Source organism: Perkinsus marinus (assembly GCF_000006405.1).
Source record: "Perkinsus marinus ATCC 50983 genomic scaffold scf_1104296968414, whole genome shotgun sequence".
NCBI classification, from domain to species: domain Eukaryota; phylum Perkinsozoa; order Perkinsida; family Perkinsidae; genus Perkinsus; species Perkinsus marinus.
The window spans coordinates 1-6,070 of record NW_003203160.1 but is presented as its reverse complement, the minus strand read 5'-3'; the positions used below and the strand labels follow the sequence as shown (position 1 = coordinate 6,070).

Here is a 6,070-nt window from a genome sequence, read left to right as displayed (position 1 = left end):
TGACCCCGGCCCGATTCGAACGGACAACCTTCTGATCTGGAGTCAGATGCGCTAACGTTGCGGCACAGGGCCAAGCCGATGTTGTTCAGCATCCTCGAAAGGAAGCATGCAGGTGAGTATTTTGTATATTTCCCTACAACTCGTAGTCTATCATATGACCCCGGCCCGATTCGAACGGACAACCTTCAGATCTGGAGTCAGATGCGCTACCGTTGCGCCACAGGGCCAAGCCGACGATGTACAGCATCCTCCAAAGAAAACATGCAGGTGAGCATTTTGTATTTTCCTACAACTCGCAGTCTATCATATGACCCCGGCCCGATTCGAACGGACTACCTTCTGATCTGGAGTCAGATGCGCTAACGTTGCGGCACAGGGCCAAGCCGATGTTGTTCAGCATCCTCGAAAGGAAGCATGCAGGTGAGTATTTTGTATTTTCCTACAACTCGTAGTCTACTATATGATCCCGGCCCGATTCAAACGGACACCCTTCTGATCTGGAGTCAGATGCGCTACCGTTGCGCCACAGGGCCAGGTCGATGTCGTTCAGCATCATCCAAAGGAAACATACAGGTGAGCATTTTGTATTTTCCTACAACTCGCAGTCTATCATATGACCCCGGCCCGATTCGAACGGACAACCTTCTGATCTGGAGTCAGATGCGCTAACGTTGCGGCACAGGGCCAAGCCGATGTTGTTCAGCATCCTCGAAAGGAAGCATGCAGGTGAGTATTTTGTATTTTCCTACAACTCGTAGTCTACTATATGATCCCGGCCCGATTCAAACGGCCACCCTTCTGATCTGGAGTCAGATGCGCTACCGTTGCGCCACAGGGAAAAGCCGACGATGTTCAGCATCATCCAAAGAAAACATACAGGTGAGCATTTTGTATTTTCCTACAACTCGCAGTCTATCATATGACCCCGGCCCGATTCGAACGGACAACCTTCTGATCTGGAGTCAGATGCGCTAACGTTGCGGCACAGGGCCAAGCCGATGTTGTTCAGCATCCTCGAAAGGAAGCATGCAGGTGAGTATTTTGTATTTTCCTACAACTCGTAGTCTACTATATGATCCCGGCCCGATTCAAACGGACACCCTTCTGATCTGGAGTCAGATGCGCTACCGTTGCGACACAGGGCCAGGTCGATGTCGTTCAGCATCATCCAAAGGAAACATACAGGTGAGCATTTTGTATTTTCCTACAACTCGCAGTCTATCATATGACCCCGGCCCGATTCGAACGGACAACCTTCTGATCTAGAGTCAGATGCGCTACCGTTGCGCCACAGAACCAAGCTGACAATGTACAGCATCCTCCAAAGAAAACATGCAGGTGAGTATTTTGTATTTTCCTACCACCCGTAGTCTACCATATGACCCCGGCCCGATTCGAACGGACAACCTTCTGATCTGGAGTTAGATGCGCTACCGTTGCGACACAAGGCCAATCTGAAGATGTACAGCATCCTCCAAAGGAAACATACAGGTGAGCATTTTGTATTTTCCTACAACTCGCAGTCTATCATATGACCCCGGCCCGATTCGAACGGACAACCTTCTGATCTGGAGTCAGATGCGCTACCGTTGCGCCACAGGACCAAGCTAACAATGTACAGCATCCTCCAAAGAAAACATGCAGGTGAGTATTTTGTATTTTCCTACCACCCGTAGTCTACCATATGACCGCGGCCCGATTCGAACGGACAACCTTCTGATCTGGAGTTAGATGCGCTACCGTTGCGACACAAGGCCAATCTGAAGATGTACAGCATCCTCCAAAGAAAACATGCAGGTGAGTATTTTGTATTTTCCTACAACTCGTAGTCTACCATATGACCCCGGCCCGATTCGAACGGACAACCTTCTGATCTGGAGTCAGATGCGCTAACGTTGCGGCACAGGGCCAAGCCGATGTTGTTCAGCATCCTCGAAAGGAAGCATGCAGATGAGTATTTTGTATATTTCCCTACAACTCGTAGTCTATCATATGACCCCGGCCCGATTCGAACGTACAACCTTTAGATCTGGAGTCAGATGCGCTACCGTTGCGCCACAGGACCAAGCTGACGATGTACAGCATCCTCCAAAGAAAACATGCAGGTGAGCATTTTGTATTTTCCTACAACTCGCAGTCTATCATACGACCCCGGCCCGATTCGAACGGACTACCTTCTGATCTGGAGTCAGATGCGCTAACGTTGCGGCACAGGGCCAAGCCGATATTGTTCAGCATCCTCGAAAGGAAGCATGCAGGTGAGTATTTTGTATTTTCCTACAACTCGTAGTCTACTATATGATCCCGGCCCGATTCAAACGGACACCCTTCTGATCTGGAGTCAGATGCGCTACCGTTGCGCCACAGGGCCAGGTCGATGTCGTTCAGCATCATCCAAAGGAAACATACAGGTGAGCATTTTGTATTTTCCTACAACTCGCAGTCTATCATATGACCCCGGCCCGATTCGAACGGACAACCTTCTGATCTGGAGTCAGATGCGCTACCGTTGCGCCACAGAGCCAAGCCGACGATGTACAGCATCCTCCAAAGAAAACATGCAGGTGAGTATTTTATATTTTCCTACAACTCGTAGTCTACCATATGACCCCGGTCCGATTCGAACAGACAACCTTCTGATCTGAAGTCAGATGCGCTACCGTTGCGCCACAGAATCAATCCGGCGATGATGAGCATCCTCGAAGGAAACATGCAGGTGAGTATTTTGTATATTTCCCTACAACTCGTAGTCTATCATATGACCCCGGCCCGATTCGAACGGACAACCTTCTAATCTGGAGTCAGATGCGCTACCGTTGCGCCACAGAGCCAATCCGACGATGTACAGCATCCTCCAAAGAAAACATGCAGGTGAGTATTTTGTATTTTCCTACAACTCGTAGTCTACCATATGACCCCGCCCCGATTCGAACGGACAACCTTCTGATCTGGAGTCAGATGCGCTACCGTTGCGCCACAGGGCCAAGCCGACGTTGTTGAGCATCATCCAAAGGAGACATACAGGTGAGTATTTTGTATATTTCCCTACAACTCGTAGTCTATCATATGACCCCGGCCCGATTCGAACGGACAACCTTCTGATCTGGAGTCAGATGCGCTACCGTTGCGCCACAGGGCCAATCTGGCGTTGTTCAGCATCACCCAAAGGAAACATACAGGTGAGTATTTTGTATTTTCCTACAACTCGTAGTCTACTTTATGATCCCGGCCCCATTCAAACGGACACCCTTCTGATCTGGAGTCAGATGCGCCACCGTTGCGCCACAGGGCCAGGTCGATGTCGTTCAGCATCATCCAAAGGAAACATGCAGGTGAGTATTTTGTATATTTCCCTACAACTCGTAGTCTATCATATGACCCCGGCCCGATTCGAACGGACAACCTTCTGATCTGGAGTTAGATGCGCTACCGTTACGCCACAGGGTCAATCCGACGATGTACAGCATCCTCCAAAGAAAACATGCAGGTGAGTATTTTGTATTTTCCTACAACTCGTAGTCTACCATATGACCCCGGCCCGATTCGAACGGACAACCTTCTGATCTGGAGTCAGATGCGCTACCGTTGCGCCACAGGGCCAAGCCGACGTTATTCAGCATCATCCAAAGGAAACATACAGGCGAGTATTTTGTATTTTCCTACAACTCGCAGTCTATCATATGATCCCGGACCGATTCGAACGGACAACCTTCTGATCTGGAGTCAGATGCGCTACCGTTGCGCCACAGGACCAAGCCGACGATACAGCATCCTCCAAAGAAAACATGCAGGTGAGTATTTTGTATTTTCCTACAACTCGTAGTCTACTATATGACCCCAACCCGATTCGAACGGACAACCTTCTGATCTGGAGTCAGATGCGCTACCGTTGCGCCACAGGGCCAAGCCGACGTTGTTCAGCATCATCCAAAGGAAACATACAGGGGAGTATTTTGTATTTTCCTACAACTCTCAGTCTATCATATGACCCCGGCCCGATTCGAACGGACAACCTTCTGATCTGGAGTCAGATGCGCTACCGTTGCGCCACAGGACCAATCTGACGTTGTTCAGCATCACCCAAAGGAAACATACAGGTGAGTATTTTGTATTTTCCTACAACTCGTAGTCTACCATATGACCCCGCCCCGATTCGAACGGACAACCTTCTGATCTGGAGTCAGATACGCTACCGTTGCGCCACAGGGCCAAGCCGACGTTGTTGAGCATCATCCAAAGGAGACATACAGGTGAGTATTTTGTATATTTCCCTACAACTCGTAGTCTATCATATGACCCCGACCGGATTCGAACGGACAACCTTCTGATCTGGAGTCAGATGCGCTACCGTTGCGCCACAGGACCAAGCCGACGATATACAGCATCCTCCAAAGAAAACATGCAGGTGAGTATTTTGTATTTTCCTACAACTCGTAGTCTACCATATGACCCCGGCCCGATTCGAACGGACAACCTTCTGATCTGGAGTCAGATGCGCTACCGTTGCGCCACAGGGCCAAGCCAACGTTATTCAGCATCATCCAAAGGAAACATACAGGCGAGTATTTTGTATTTTCCTACAACTCGCAGTCTATCATATGACCCCGGCCCGATTCGAACGGATAACCTTCTGATCTGGAGTCAGATGCGCTACCGTTGCGCCACAGGGCCAAGCCGACGATGTACAGCATCCTCCAAAGGAAACATGCAGGTGAGTATTTTGTATTTTCCTACAACTCGTAGTCTACTATATGACCCCGGCCCGATTCGAACGGACAACCTTCTGATCTGGAGTCAGATGCGCTACCGTTGCGCCACAGGGCCAAGCCGACGTTGTTCAGCATCATCCAAAGGAAACATACAGGCGAGTATTTTGTATTTTCCTACAACTCTCAGTCTATCATATGACCCCGGCCCGATTCGAACGGACAACCTTCTGATCTGGAGTCAGATGCGCTACCGTTGCGCCACAGGACCAATCTGACGTTGTTCAGCATCACCCAAAGGAAACATACAGGTGAGTATTTTCTATATTTCCCTACAACTCGTAGTCTATCATATGACCCCGACCCGATTCGAACGAACCACCTTCTGATCTGGAGTCAGATGCGCTACCGTTGCGCCACAGAGCCAAGCCGACGATGTACAGCATCCTCCAAAGAAAACATGCAGGTGAGTATTTTGTATTTTCCTACAACTCGTAGTCTATCATATGACCCCGGCCCGATTCGAACGGACAACCTTCCGATCTGGAGTCAGATGCGCGACCGTTGCTCCACAGGGCCGAGCCAACGTTGGTCAGCATCCTCGAAAGGAAACATGCGGGTGAGTATTTTGTATTTTCCTACTACTCGTAGTCTACCATATGACCCCGGCCCGATTCGAACGGACAACCTTCTGATCTGGAGTCAGATGCCGACATTGTTCAGAAGCCTCGAGAAGAAACATGCAGGTGAGTATTTTGTATTGTCGTAGAACTCGTGGTCTAGCATATGATCCCGGCCCAATTCGAACCCACCCGAATCGCTAATGTCCAGTAGTGTATGTCTACATATTAAACGATCCAGAGAGTTTCTGGCAGGAATCTGTGGAACGAATGAGAGAACTTCAGCGATGAGAGTCAACGCCATACGGTGCATTTGTGAAGTTCTGATAATCATGATAATCTACCCAACTTAACAACTCTGAATACCATTATTTTTAACTCTGCATTATTCAGCGTTGAACAAGTCTGTGAGGAACTTTCCAAATAAATGGAATTAATCATCGACGAACCTCACTCGGCCTTCGCTGCGCGAGCTCAGTATCGATATCCCTAAACTGCCGCGTCATCGGAGGATACAAGAAAGGCCTCAAGTCAAATCTATTGTCATCAGGGGAATATGCCTCAGCATGATACGAGGGAGTCAACACAGTGCCTGCGTCACAACGATGCTACACGCTCCTGCAACGACTGTCGCTCCTTACACTTATGCCTGTTCCTGCAGTAGCAGTTGAAGAAGTGCTTCACCTTATCTGCAACCTCGTCCGCACTCTCATCACGGCTTTCACCCCACATAACTCGGAGTTT

The 6,070-nt window shown here is 49.3% G+C and overlaps 32 non-coding genes across 32 annotated transcripts; all 32 read right to left on the bottom strand.

The window, feature by feature from the left end:
• On the bottom strand, positions 1 to 72 carry Pmar_PMAR016517. The gene has a single exon. It is a non-coding gene; the product is annotated as a tRNA-Trp (tRNA).
• Positions 73 to 155: 83 nt separating this feature from the next.
• Pmar_PMAR016516 lies at positions 156 to 227 on the bottom strand. The gene has a single exon. It is a non-coding gene; the product is annotated as a tRNA-Trp (tRNA).
• An 81-nt stretch (positions 228 to 308) lies between these two features.
• On the bottom strand, positions 309 to 380 carry Pmar_PMAR016515. Its single transcript has one exon. It is a non-coding gene; the product is annotated as a tRNA-Trp (tRNA).
• An 81-nt stretch (positions 381 to 461) lies between these two features.
• Pmar_PMAR016514 lies at positions 462 to 533 on the bottom strand. Its single transcript has one exon. It is a non-coding gene; the product is annotated as a tRNA-Trp (tRNA).
• An 81-nt stretch (positions 534 to 614) lies between these two features.
• Positions 615 to 686, bottom strand: Pmar_PMAR016513. The gene has a single exon. It is a non-coding gene; the product is annotated as a tRNA-Trp (tRNA).
• A 234-nt stretch (positions 687 to 920) lies between these two features.
• On the bottom strand, positions 921 to 992 carry Pmar_PMAR016512. Its single transcript has one exon. It is a non-coding gene; the product is annotated as a tRNA-Trp (tRNA).
• Positions 993 to 1,073: 81 nt separating this feature from the next.
• Pmar_PMAR016511 lies at positions 1,074 to 1,145 on the bottom strand. Its single transcript has one exon. It is a non-coding gene; the product is annotated as a tRNA-Trp (tRNA).
• An 81-nt stretch (positions 1,146 to 1,226) lies between these two features.
• Positions 1,227 to 1,298, bottom strand: Pmar_PMAR016510. The gene has a single exon. It is a non-coding gene; the product is annotated as a tRNA-OTHER (tRNA).
• Positions 1,299 to 1,379: 81 nt separating this feature from the next.
• Pmar_PMAR016509 lies at positions 1,380 to 1,451 on the bottom strand. Its single transcript has one exon. It is a non-coding gene; the product is annotated as a tRNA-Trp (tRNA).
• Positions 1,452 to 1,532: 81 nt separating this feature from the next.
• Positions 1,533 to 1,604, bottom strand: Pmar_PMAR016508. The gene has a single exon. It is a non-coding gene; the product is annotated as a tRNA-Trp (tRNA).
• An 81-nt stretch (positions 1,605 to 1,685) lies between these two features.
• Positions 1,686 to 1,757, bottom strand: Pmar_PMAR016507. The gene has a single exon. It is a non-coding gene; the product is annotated as a tRNA-Trp (tRNA).
• An 81-nt stretch (positions 1,758 to 1,838) lies between these two features.
• On the bottom strand, positions 1,839 to 1,910 carry Pmar_PMAR016506. Its single transcript has one exon. It is a non-coding gene; the product is annotated as a tRNA-Trp (tRNA).
• Positions 1,911 to 2,146: 236 nt separating this feature from the next.
• Pmar_PMAR016505 lies at positions 2,147 to 2,218 on the bottom strand. The gene has a single exon. It is a non-coding gene; the product is annotated as a tRNA-Trp (tRNA).
• Positions 2,219 to 2,299: 81 nt separating this feature from the next.
• Pmar_PMAR016504 lies at positions 2,300 to 2,371 on the bottom strand. The gene has a single exon. It is a non-coding gene; the product is annotated as a tRNA-Trp (tRNA).
• Positions 2,372 to 2,452: 81 nt separating this feature from the next.
• Positions 2,453 to 2,524, bottom strand: Pmar_PMAR016503. Its single transcript has one exon. It is a non-coding gene; the product is annotated as a tRNA-Trp (tRNA).
• Positions 2,525 to 2,605: 81 nt separating this feature from the next.
• Positions 2,606 to 2,677, bottom strand: Pmar_PMAR016502. Its single transcript has one exon. It is a non-coding gene; the product is annotated as a tRNA-Sec (tRNA).
• Positions 2,678 to 2,759: 82 nt separating this feature from the next.
• Positions 2,760 to 2,831, bottom strand: Pmar_PMAR016501. The gene has a single exon. It is a non-coding gene; the product is annotated as a tRNA-Trp (tRNA).
• Positions 2,832 to 2,912: 81 nt separating this feature from the next.
• Positions 2,913 to 2,984, bottom strand: Pmar_PMAR016500. Its single transcript has one exon. It is a non-coding gene; the product is annotated as a tRNA-Trp (tRNA).
• An 83-nt stretch (positions 2,985 to 3,067) lies between these two features.
• Positions 3,068 to 3,139, bottom strand: Pmar_PMAR016499. Its single transcript has one exon. It is a non-coding gene; the product is annotated as a tRNA-Trp (tRNA).
• Positions 3,140 to 3,375: 236 nt separating this feature from the next.
• Pmar_PMAR016498 lies at positions 3,376 to 3,447 on the bottom strand. Its single transcript has one exon. It is a non-coding gene; the product is annotated as a tRNA-Trp (tRNA).
• An 81-nt stretch (positions 3,448 to 3,528) lies between these two features.
• Pmar_PMAR016497 lies at positions 3,529 to 3,600 on the bottom strand. Its single transcript has one exon. It is a non-coding gene; the product is annotated as a tRNA-Trp (tRNA).
• An 81-nt stretch (positions 3,601 to 3,681) lies between these two features.
• Positions 3,682 to 3,753, bottom strand: Pmar_PMAR016496. The gene has a single exon. It is a non-coding gene; the product is annotated as a tRNA-Trp (tRNA).
• Positions 3,754 to 3,832: 79 nt separating this feature from the next.
• Pmar_PMAR016495 lies at positions 3,833 to 3,904 on the bottom strand. The gene has a single exon. It is a non-coding gene; the product is annotated as a tRNA-Trp (tRNA).
• An 81-nt stretch (positions 3,905 to 3,985) lies between these two features.
• Positions 3,986 to 4,057, bottom strand: Pmar_PMAR016494. Its single transcript has one exon. It is a non-coding gene; the product is annotated as a tRNA-Trp (tRNA).
• Positions 4,058 to 4,138: 81 nt separating this feature from the next.
• Pmar_PMAR016493 lies at positions 4,139 to 4,210 on the bottom strand. Its single transcript has one exon. It is a non-coding gene; the product is annotated as a tRNA-Trp (tRNA).
• Positions 4,211 to 4,293: 83 nt separating this feature from the next.
• Positions 4,294 to 4,365, bottom strand: Pmar_PMAR016492. The gene has a single exon. It is a non-coding gene; the product is annotated as a tRNA-Trp (tRNA).
• An 81-nt stretch (positions 4,366 to 4,446) lies between these two features.
• On the bottom strand, positions 4,447 to 4,518 carry Pmar_PMAR016491. The gene has a single exon. It is a non-coding gene; the product is annotated as a tRNA-Trp (tRNA).
• Positions 4,519 to 4,599: 81 nt separating this feature from the next.
• Positions 4,600 to 4,671, bottom strand: Pmar_PMAR016490. Its single transcript has one exon. It is a non-coding gene; the product is annotated as a tRNA-Trp (tRNA).
• An 81-nt stretch (positions 4,672 to 4,752) lies between these two features.
• Pmar_PMAR016489 lies at positions 4,753 to 4,824 on the bottom strand. Its single transcript has one exon. It is a non-coding gene; the product is annotated as a tRNA-Trp (tRNA).
• Positions 4,825 to 4,905: 81 nt separating this feature from the next.
• On the bottom strand, positions 4,906 to 4,977 carry Pmar_PMAR016488. Its single transcript has one exon. It is a non-coding gene; the product is annotated as a tRNA-Trp (tRNA).
• Positions 4,978 to 5,060: 83 nt separating this feature from the next.
• Pmar_PMAR016487 lies at positions 5,061 to 5,132 on the bottom strand. Its single transcript has one exon. It is a non-coding gene; the product is annotated as a tRNA-Trp (tRNA).
• Positions 5,133 to 5,213: 81 nt separating this feature from the next.
• Pmar_PMAR016486 lies at positions 5,214 to 5,285 on the bottom strand. The gene has a single exon. It is a non-coding gene; the product is annotated as a tRNA-Trp (tRNA).
• Positions 5,286 to 6,070: the final 785 nt, after the last annotated feature.